At 45.8% G+C, this 9,683-nt stretch overlaps 1 pseudogene; it reads left to right on the forward strand.

Moving 5' to 3' along the window:
• The first annotated feature begins 1,617 nt into the window (after positions 1 to 1,617).
• On the forward strand, positions 1,618 to 8,733 carry LOC141058149 (magnesium transporter NIPA2-like; annotated as a pseudogene).
• The last annotated feature ends 950 nt before the right edge of the window (positions 8,734 to 9,683 follow it).

Genomic DNA, 9,683 nt, shown 5'->3' on the forward strand with positions numbered 1-9,683 from the left:
TATTGCCTAAAAACACAGCCATAAATAAAGAATGGTACCAGAATGTCCTCCAAGAGCAACTTCTCCCAACCGTCCAAGAGCAGTTTGGCGATCAACAATGCCTTTTTCAACATGATGGAGCACCTTGCCATAAAGCAAAGGTGATAACTAAATGGCTCAGGGAACAAAACATAGAGATTTTGGAACCATGGCCTGGAAACTCCCCAGATCTTAATCCCATTGAGAACTTGTGGTCAATCATCAAGAGACGGGTGGACAAACAAAAACCTTCAAATTCAGACAAAATAAAAGCATTGATTTTGCAAGAATGGATTGCTATCAGTCAGGATTTGATCCAGAAGTTGATTGAGAGCATGCCAGGGAGAATTGCTGAGGTCCTGAAGAAGAAGGGTCAACACTGGAAATATTGACTTGCTGCATTAACTCATTCTAACTGTCAATATAACCTTTTGTTACTCATAATATGATTGCAATTATATTTCTGTATAGGGCATGTCACACTAAGCGATATTGACTTGTGACGTTATAGCGATATTGCTAGCGATATCGCTGTGTCTGATACTTACCTCCGACCGCTCCCCCGCTGGTTATCGTTGATCGCGCGAGAACGTCCAGGGCTGTTTCTCGTCGTCAGCTTCCTGCGGCGCTTCCTGTGGAGAGACGAGCGACGCGTGGAGCCGGGCGGGAGGACGCAGGATTGCCTGGTGTGACATGTAAGTAGCGACCCCCGTCCCCAGCGATGTCGCTAGTGAGATCTGCCTGTGTGGCAGCTCACTAGCGACCACTTAGCGATGTACCAGCGATCCTGACCGCGTCATATCGCTGGTCCGGATCGCTGGTACATCGCTAAGTGTGACAGTACCTTATGTGATAAAAACATCTGACAAACACATAAAAACCAGAGGGCAGCAGATCATGTGAAAATATAATATTTGTGTCATTCTCTAAACTTTTGGCCATGACTGTATACATGGGTCGGGATCAGACACGTTCCTTTGTGTTGCATACCAGGATTCATTGCCTGTTACAAATCTGCACCTCAATAGGGGATTATACCCCCTACAATGTCTAAGTGGAAATGGTCGTTATTTGCTCTGCTTTATGGATCTATTGTTCTTCATCTTTGCTAATCCCAAGGTCACTGATCCTAAAAAACTCCATTTACCTGCACGAATAGTCAATCGTTATGAACATGCAAAGCTGCGGGAATAGCTGATTTATTTACTAGGATCTGTCACTTGCCATAAATGTATTTGTTTTTATCCTGATGTAAATGCTGCTGTTCTCCTGAATCCGGTATTGTTTTACTTTCGTTCCTACGCCTCTCTGTTCCTGAGATACGGACATTTCTTTTCTGTATAAAAATCTAGTCTTGTTAGACAAGTGGGAGTGGTCCTCCAACTCTTCTGTGTGTGTTCTTGAGGAGCACTCCTGGTTGGCTAAAAAACCCTAGATTTTTATACAGGGAATAGGGAGCCGTATCTCCGGAATGGAGAGGAGAAGGAACAAAAGAAAAACATTGCCCGATTCAGGAGAACAGTGGCGTTTACAGCATATAAAAATAATATTAATATTTCTAGTTTCATTCGCCCAACATAAATAAAATCTGTTTTGGAAATGAAGATCTACACAATAGAGAGGCAATTATGGGGTACATATTTTTCTGGACTTTTTCATTCTTTTAGGGAACACTACACTCAGCTTGACATCTGATCACTGGGAAGGATATCCCAGAGAAGGGGATGATGACCTGATTCATGTTTTGTGACCTTCTGCTTCATTAATGCTCTCTCTCTAAAGGGACACTGGTCATCCTAACCTGCCCTTCATGCCGGGTCACCTGTCAGATTTTAGGGGAAGTTGACTTGTCAGTCTCCGATTATCAGAACCTGACCCTGAATGCAAGTTGGTACTCTTCAGTGCAGTCCAACCATGACTTTCTCATTGGAGTGGCACTGGCGGTCTTCTCCAGCATCCTCATAGGGAGCAGTGTCATCCTGAAAAAGAAAGGTCTTCTTCATCTGTCAGAGCAAGGACAGACGTGTGCAAGTGTGGAAAATGGGGAGCTCCAGTCTATGTGGACTTGGGTTGGATAGACGAGAGGGAAATGTGACCATCCACAGGATAGAGTTAGTGGGGGACTGATCACTAGTTCTCGAAATCTGTGGGGGTCCCTTGTGAAAATGGAGAGGTAGCTCACAAGTGTCACCACTACTCCAGTCACGACTATGGGTGGGTGTCATCTGTCAAATTGATTATTTTGTCTAGGTGCTGGTGGACACGGATACCTTAAAGACTGGTTGTGGTGGTCTGGACGTCTTACAAGTAAGGTTAAAGGGGAAAACACACTTTTTTACATCCCAACTGCAAAAGTTACGCCCTTTTCTAAATCGCCTTCACTAAATGATTTGTCCTTTTGCTTCTATAAAGTCTTTAAGGCCATGTGCACACACTGAGTATTTGGTGAGTTTTTTACCCCAGTATTTGCAAGCCAAAACCAGAAGTGGAACAGTCAGAGGAAAAGCATAATAGAAGTATTTGCACCACTTCTGCATTTTTCACCCACTCCTGGTTTTGGCTTACAAATACTGGGGTAAAAAACTCACCAAATACTCAATGTGTGCTTGTGGCCTAAGTCTATTAGGTAGCTAAATTCTCTGCAAAAAAGTTACAAATCCGCCAGCGCTCCGGGTTCTGATAGCTCTCTGTGCTCCCTTCTCTCTGTGTTAAAAATAGCAGCAGGGAGGAGGTTGTACGTGGATTTCTAGTGTCGCAAGGGAATAAAGCATGTGGTGTGAATTCTCTTGATCTGACTTCTGAGTTGGGGCTCCCTCTGGTGGCTACTACGGGTAGTGGAGCTGGCCAGGTTGACAGAAGTCTGCCACCTGATGACGATGATTGGAAATCAGGGGTTACTGACTGGGAGGATATAATTGAGCAGGCTTTCCTCAGTTGCTGCTAGTGATTGGTTCGTTCTTCCTGTGCATTTTGAGGTTTGCTGTCTTCTGCCTGATCCTGCATTTTTCAGTTAAGTTGTTCATTTGCTAATCCGCCCCATATGTTACAGCTTGTGTCAGTTTGTTCAGTCCCCTGTTATATTAGTCTCTTTTGCTTTGCTGCCAGTTCACACTAGAATGCTGATATAGTAAAGGAGAGGTTGTGAGACCTCAGTGTTTTTTGTACAACAGAAGTGTTGGATTTTTTTAGGGTTTTTGCGTGATTGCAGACAGTGTCTTTCCTTTCCTATCCTATCTAGACAGTTTGGGCCCCATCATTTGCTCAGTCTACTTTCTGCCTGTGTTTGTGCCTCATCTTGTCTCACCAGCAATATATGTTTGGGGGCTATTTCTTTGGGGTTCTACTCCAGGGCAGTTTAGATTTCACTTTTCTTGCATTAAGCTTAGTTAATTCTCCGGCTGTGCCGAGGCATCTAGGGCATTGTAGGTACGCCCCACGGCTACTGCTAGTTGTGTTGTTAGGATTAGGGGTCTGCAATCCTCTAAGTTACCAACCTTTCTGGTTTCCTGGTGGCCTAGCCTATTCCTGCCATCCTCCTCGGTGACCTATTCATAACAATGTGGTGTCTCAAGGATGGCAAAAAAAAATAGCCAGAGGAAAGCATCAAGAATAAACCAATGCAGGTTAGAAGCTGTGTTGCTATATCACCCTGGATACATCCATAGACCTCTTTGCATACTTTTTTTTTCCTGCCATGTAAACGGTATTCATAGTATTTAATTGATTGACATTGTAACACCCCATTTTTAAGTCATGTTCTATACCCACTCTGTTTTGATCTGCTTACACCTGGTGGGTATCGGTGGTACTGCAGGTGGATGAGTATCCAATATGTAATAGTATGATCATATGCCTTGATTTGTTATTACAGTGGGAGGTGTAGAAGCTGCCAACTTTGCTGCGTATGCTTTTGCTCCAGCCACCATTGTCACACCATAGGCCGTGATCAGGGGGAGTCCGGCGGTTGCTGGCCGGTGCTGCGGGTGTCTCTGGTGCCCAGCGGTGCTGCATGTGTGCCCTGTGCTGCCCGGGGCCCTACCGACATTGTGCGACAGGCCAGAGCCCCGGCATTTTCACGGTTCCCCTGTGTGTGCAGTGGTGCCGGTAAAAAATGGCCGCCGGCACTTGCGCAGATGGGATCTCGGGACCCAGCTCTCTCGAGATGAGATTTCAGACACCCAGAGAAACCCAGCAGCAGCACAAGACCCCCGCAGCAACGGCACACATCGGAGCCCCCCCTCATCCTTGAATGCGGCCTTCAGCATCACTCCACGCCTGCCTCCTCCTCCAGCAATGAGCCTGGGACCCCGCTACACTGCAGCCACCAACCCCGATAAGCAATAAGATGCAAGGATTATAAGAGGCAGCACCATTTTATTAAAAAATATTTTTTTATTTTTCGGCTCAAAATTTGTGGTGCGTCTTATAATCCGGAGAGTCTTATAAAGTGAAAAATACAGTAATAGGAAAAAATCTAATCTATTTTTCCTTTTGTAGCACTGTGATGTCCTCCTATCTGTTGGGTGAGAGGCGGAACCTTTTATGGAAGTTGTTGTGTGCTCTCAGTGTTTTGGGAAGCACTGTTCTGGTAATACACTCCCCAGAAGAACAAGAAGTGACCACATTAGAAGAGATGACTTCAACGCTTTAAGACCCAGGTATGGGGGGCGTTCAACAGGAAACTTGTGTAATGGAGCACAAGAGCATGTCTGTATATCCTGCAGAAACCAAATTGGGCCTTCACACATCTCAAAGAAGTCAGGGAAACCTTTTTTAGAAATATAGTATGGTTTATTAAAGTTTGAAAAATATACTGTCTATTTTTCTGTAGAAATCAAAATCAAATCAATATAGTGTGTGACAACAACGCGAGGTACTTGTACGCCATTTTTTAAGGAACTTGGCGGGGAGGTTGTTCTAAACATCTTGGAGAACTAACCTCAGATCTTCTGTGGATGTCACTTTTGTAAATCCTTGTCTCTTCATGTAATCCTAGACAGATGGATGATGTTGGGATGGGGTCGATGTGGAGGTCATTGTCATGATTTCGAGGACTCCTTGTTCTTCTCTACTTTGAAGAATGTTCTTAATGCCTTTGGGGTCGATGTCCTGCTTTAGAATAAATTTGAAATCAGACGTCTCCCTGATGGTATTATATGATGGATCAGCGTCTGCCTGTATTCCTTAGCATTAATTACACCAAGAAATGGCAATCTTGAGGACCGTAGTTGCAGTCAGCAGCCAAGGAAACTTAGTGCAGCAGATGAAAGACACATGATGATTACTTCCCTTCGGGAGGTGTCCAGCAGTGCCATCAGTTTAGCATGGGACCCAGCTAAGCCCATCTACTGTTGAGAGAAGTATGGCCTTGAGTTGGAAGCATCATGGCCAAAAAACATCTGTAACATGGAAATGAGGCACGTGACTCTACTGTCCACGTAAACATAGGAACTAGGATGCAGAAAACTGGCAGCAGGTGATCTGGAGTGAGGAGTCAAAATGTGAAATATTTAGCTGTAACAGAAGACAGTTTGTTTACTAAAGGGCTGGAGAGCGGTACACAGTGACTGCAGGAACAGTGAAGCATTGTGGAGGTTTCTACAAGTTTGGGATGCATTTCGGCAAAGGAATTGAGAATTTGGTCAGGACCAATGGTGTCCTCATGGCAGAGTAATGCATCCAGATACTTATCCATAATGTAATACCATCAGGAGGCATCTGATCATCTCCAAATTTATTCTTCAACGGGAACACCCCAAACATACTGAAATGTCACAAAGAGCCCGAGTCCTAGAAGTGATTATATGAGAACCACAGAGCCCTAATCTCAACATCATCCAGACTGCCTGGAATTACATGTAGAGGCAGAACATCTGTGGTTACTTCTCTCAGATGTTTGGGAAAACTTCTCTTCCAAATTACTTCCCTCCCACTCTCCTTATACCTGACTAGATGGTGGCCTGATTCTAACGCATCGGGTATTCTAGAATATGTATGTAGTTTATTTATGACGATTTAAAGGGAATCTGTCACCCTTTTTTTCGAATATGTCCTGCCGGCACCGCCATCAGGGGCTTATTTACAGCATTCTGTAATGCTGTAGATAAGCCCCCGATGTTACCTGAAAGATAAGAAAAAAAGTTAGATTATACTCACCCCGGCGTCCGGTCCGGTCCGATGGGTGTTGCTGTCCGGTCAGGCCCCTGCCATCTTCAAACGATGCCATCCTCTTCTTTTGTTCCTGTTGTGGCTCCGGCACAGGCGCACTGCTCTGTTGAGGGCAGAGCAGAATACTGCTGTGCGCAGGCGCCGGACCTCTCTGACCTTTCCCGGCACCTGCGTGTTGTGAGTTCATTTTCCCCTTCACCACTCAGGCCCGATGAACTCCCTCTGCTGGTTAAGAAAGGTAGTGAGCCTGATTATCAAACATCTGAGACTAATGATGATGACTGGCTGAGTGGAGTTACTGACTGGATATAAGGCCGCCCACGCCCTTCTGCCCTGCGGGTGATTTCTCTGTGGGATCCTTGGAGTCCAGTCTGAATTCCTGCTCTGCTAAAGCTAAGTTTTCTGCTCTGCCGTTTGCATTTGTGCTTTTTCTTTGTTTTGCTGGATTTCTGCCATTCCCTGCTGGGGTGAGCTAAATTCCTTTAGCTCCGTCTTCAGAAAATACCTGAGTGCTGATTTAGTTTTTGAAGCCTAGCTGCTTCAGGGCCTTTTTCCATATCAGCTTGTTGGCTTATGTTTTTCATAGGGTTTTTGCAGATTGCAGACAGCAACCGTCCTTTCCTGTCCTGTATAGCTAGCTTGGGCCCCATTGTTTGCTCAGCCTATCTTTCTATCTGTGTGAGTGTTTTTTCATCTTGCTTCACCGTCATTATATGTTGGGGGCTGCCTTTTACTTTGGGGTCTGCTCTGGGGCAGTTTAGATTTACTTTTCTGTCTTTAGGCTATTTAGTTCTCCGGCTGTGATCGAGGGGTCTAGGGCACCGTAGGAACCCCCCACGGCTACTGCTAGTTGTGTTGATAGGTTCAGGGGTCTGCAATCTGATAGTTGCCAACTTCTCCGGTTTTCTGGACGTAGCTTCTATTTTTGGGTCTGCCTCCTACGGTGACTCGTTCATAACACCTGCGCACTGCAGTACTCTGCTCTGCCCTCAACAGAGCAGTGCGCCTGTGCCAGAGCCACAACAGGAAGGAAAGAAGAGGACGTCGTTAGAAGATGGGAGGTGCCGACCAGACCGTGACACCCTCCGGACTGAAACGGACGCTGGGGCGAGTGTGAGCGAGATCGCTAGCGCCAGTTGGGATACTTCCGCAGCCAGGAGATGGCATCGCCGGCAGATAACCCACGGCAACCGTCGGGAGATCAGCGGCTAGCGCCGCAGATTTCCCAAAGGTAGCAGTGGCGCACGTTGTTCGTATTCCGTGCCAATTCGCAGCGGGACTGCGCCTGTCGCTTATTGGTCGCTGCCAGCCGGGCACAATCAGCGATGCGGGATTTCCGTTACAGACAGACAGAATTAGACGATTATATAGTAGATGTGAAGTATAATCAGGAGGAGGATGGCAGACCCAGGGAAAGGAAAACTTGTGAATTTTTTTATTTTTGCACTGATCACTAGGCCTCATCTTAGATGTCTACTTCCTGTTGGGCACATGGATATTGGCAGCAATAAACTGACTCAGACCCTGTCTTTGGAAGTTCAGAAGGCTCCTATACAAATCAGGTCACAGGCCACTTTATAGGAGGTGAACTGTGACCTATCGTGAATGGTGAATCCTGGTCTGTACTCTATACAGAAGTGTGTCCTGTCTAATGATAATGAGACTGCTGAAAAGTCATCTTTACAAAACTGTGTGAGGAGTCTAGCATAAGGCATAGAAGTCAGTGTGACAATTCCAAAAGTATGGGGTGCAGTTCATTATTTTTTTCCCATGTCACTCCAAAATTCTGATTTTATGCGACTCGATTGCACAAAGTACAAAATTTTTCTTTGGGGTAGAGGTTTGTCAACACAATGGCCACTTTTGTTTCTTTTTTTTAACCAACAGGCTTCATTGTCTACATCAAAGTGCTGTTCATCTTCTCCCTGGTCCTGATTTTCATTCTCTCGCCCCGTTATGAACACCAAAACATCCTTGTTTACTTGGCAATATGCTCTCTCTTGGGCACCTTCTCAGTTTCATCTGTGAAGGGCCTGGGCATCGCTGTGAATGGTCTTCTCACCGATCCACCAGTTGTCTAACATCCTCTTCCATGGGTCCTCATCTCCATCTTGATCATCTCTGTGGTCACACAAGTGAACTACCTCAACAAATCCCTGGACGTGTTCAACACCTCCTTGGTCTTTCCCATCTAACTACGCCTTATTCACCACCGTGTTTATCACTACGACCCTGATCCTCATTAAAGAATGGGTGTCTATGTCTTCATTGGAAGGCGAAGGTTCAGTCTGCGGGTTCCTCGTGATCATTCTTGGTTTCTTCATGCTCCACGCATTTAATAACCTGGATATAAGTCTTAAAAGTCTAAAGCAACAACTACATCGGGTAGCTTCGGTTTCTACCGAATGGCTGGCCAAGAAAGAAGACAAGATAACCCTCGTACATCACATGGAGACAGAACACACTGGGAACATTTCCAAAGTGTTCATTATTAGTGATGAGCGAGTACACTTGTTGCTCGGGTTTTCCCCGAGCATGCTCAGGTGATCTTGGTGTGCTCGGAGATTTAGTTTCTGTCACCTCAGCTGCATGATTTATGGCAGCTGGACAGCCTGAATACATGTGGAAATTCACTAACAGGCATTCCTCACATGTATTCAGCCTGTCCAGCAGCCACAAATCATGCAGCTACATCGGTAGAAACTAAATCTCCGAGCAAAATACTCGGAGGCCACCCAAGCATGCTTGGGAAAACCTGAGCAATGAGTATACTTGCTCATCAGTATTCATTATCTACACCTAACGAAGACTTGGGGTGTAATTTGTTTGGACTAGTTGACTTGGTGCTGTGGTAAAACTTCAATGACTGGACTCTTCACCCAATGTATGATATCCTCTACTTCCAACATCCTACCTTTTTTAGGCAACCTAATTAGATGTGGATCTTTGGTTACATCTCTGGTCTGTTCCCAAGCACCATATTCCAAAGACATGCAAAAGCCTTCCCTGCCAGAGGGAAAGGCCCAAATGGTTCTGTTATCTGTACATTGTCAAAAACTATTATAGCATTCACCTTGTAGTAATCCTATTGATATTTTGATATTCATTGCCTTCACCCCATCACTGACATCTCTCCATCATTGCCTTCACCCCATCACTGCCGTCTCTCCATCATTGCCTTCACCCCATCACTGACGTCTCTCCATCATTGCCTTCACCCCATCACTGCCGTCTCTCCATCATTGCCTTCACCCCATCACTGCGTCTCTCCATCATTGCCTTCACCCCATCACTGCCGTCTCTCCATCATTGCCTTCATCCCATCACTCCTTTCTCCCCATCATTGCCTTCACCCCATCACTGACGTCTCTCCATCACTCTCATCATGGCCTTCTCCCATTACCCCCTCATGGCCTTCTTCCATCACCCCAGGCATCATGGCCTTCTCTCCCCATCACGGTCTTCTCCTCATGTCCCCATCTCCTCCAGGGCCAGGC

The sequence above is a fragment of the Dendrobates tinctorius genome, unplaced genomic scaffold, assembly GCF_039654945.1.
Source record: "Dendrobates tinctorius isolate UK_male_01 unplaced genomic scaffold, ASM3965494v1 ptg000211l, whole genome shotgun sequence".
NCBI lineage: Eukaryota > Metazoa > Chordata > Amphibia > Anura > Dendrobatidae > Dendrobates > Dendrobates tinctorius.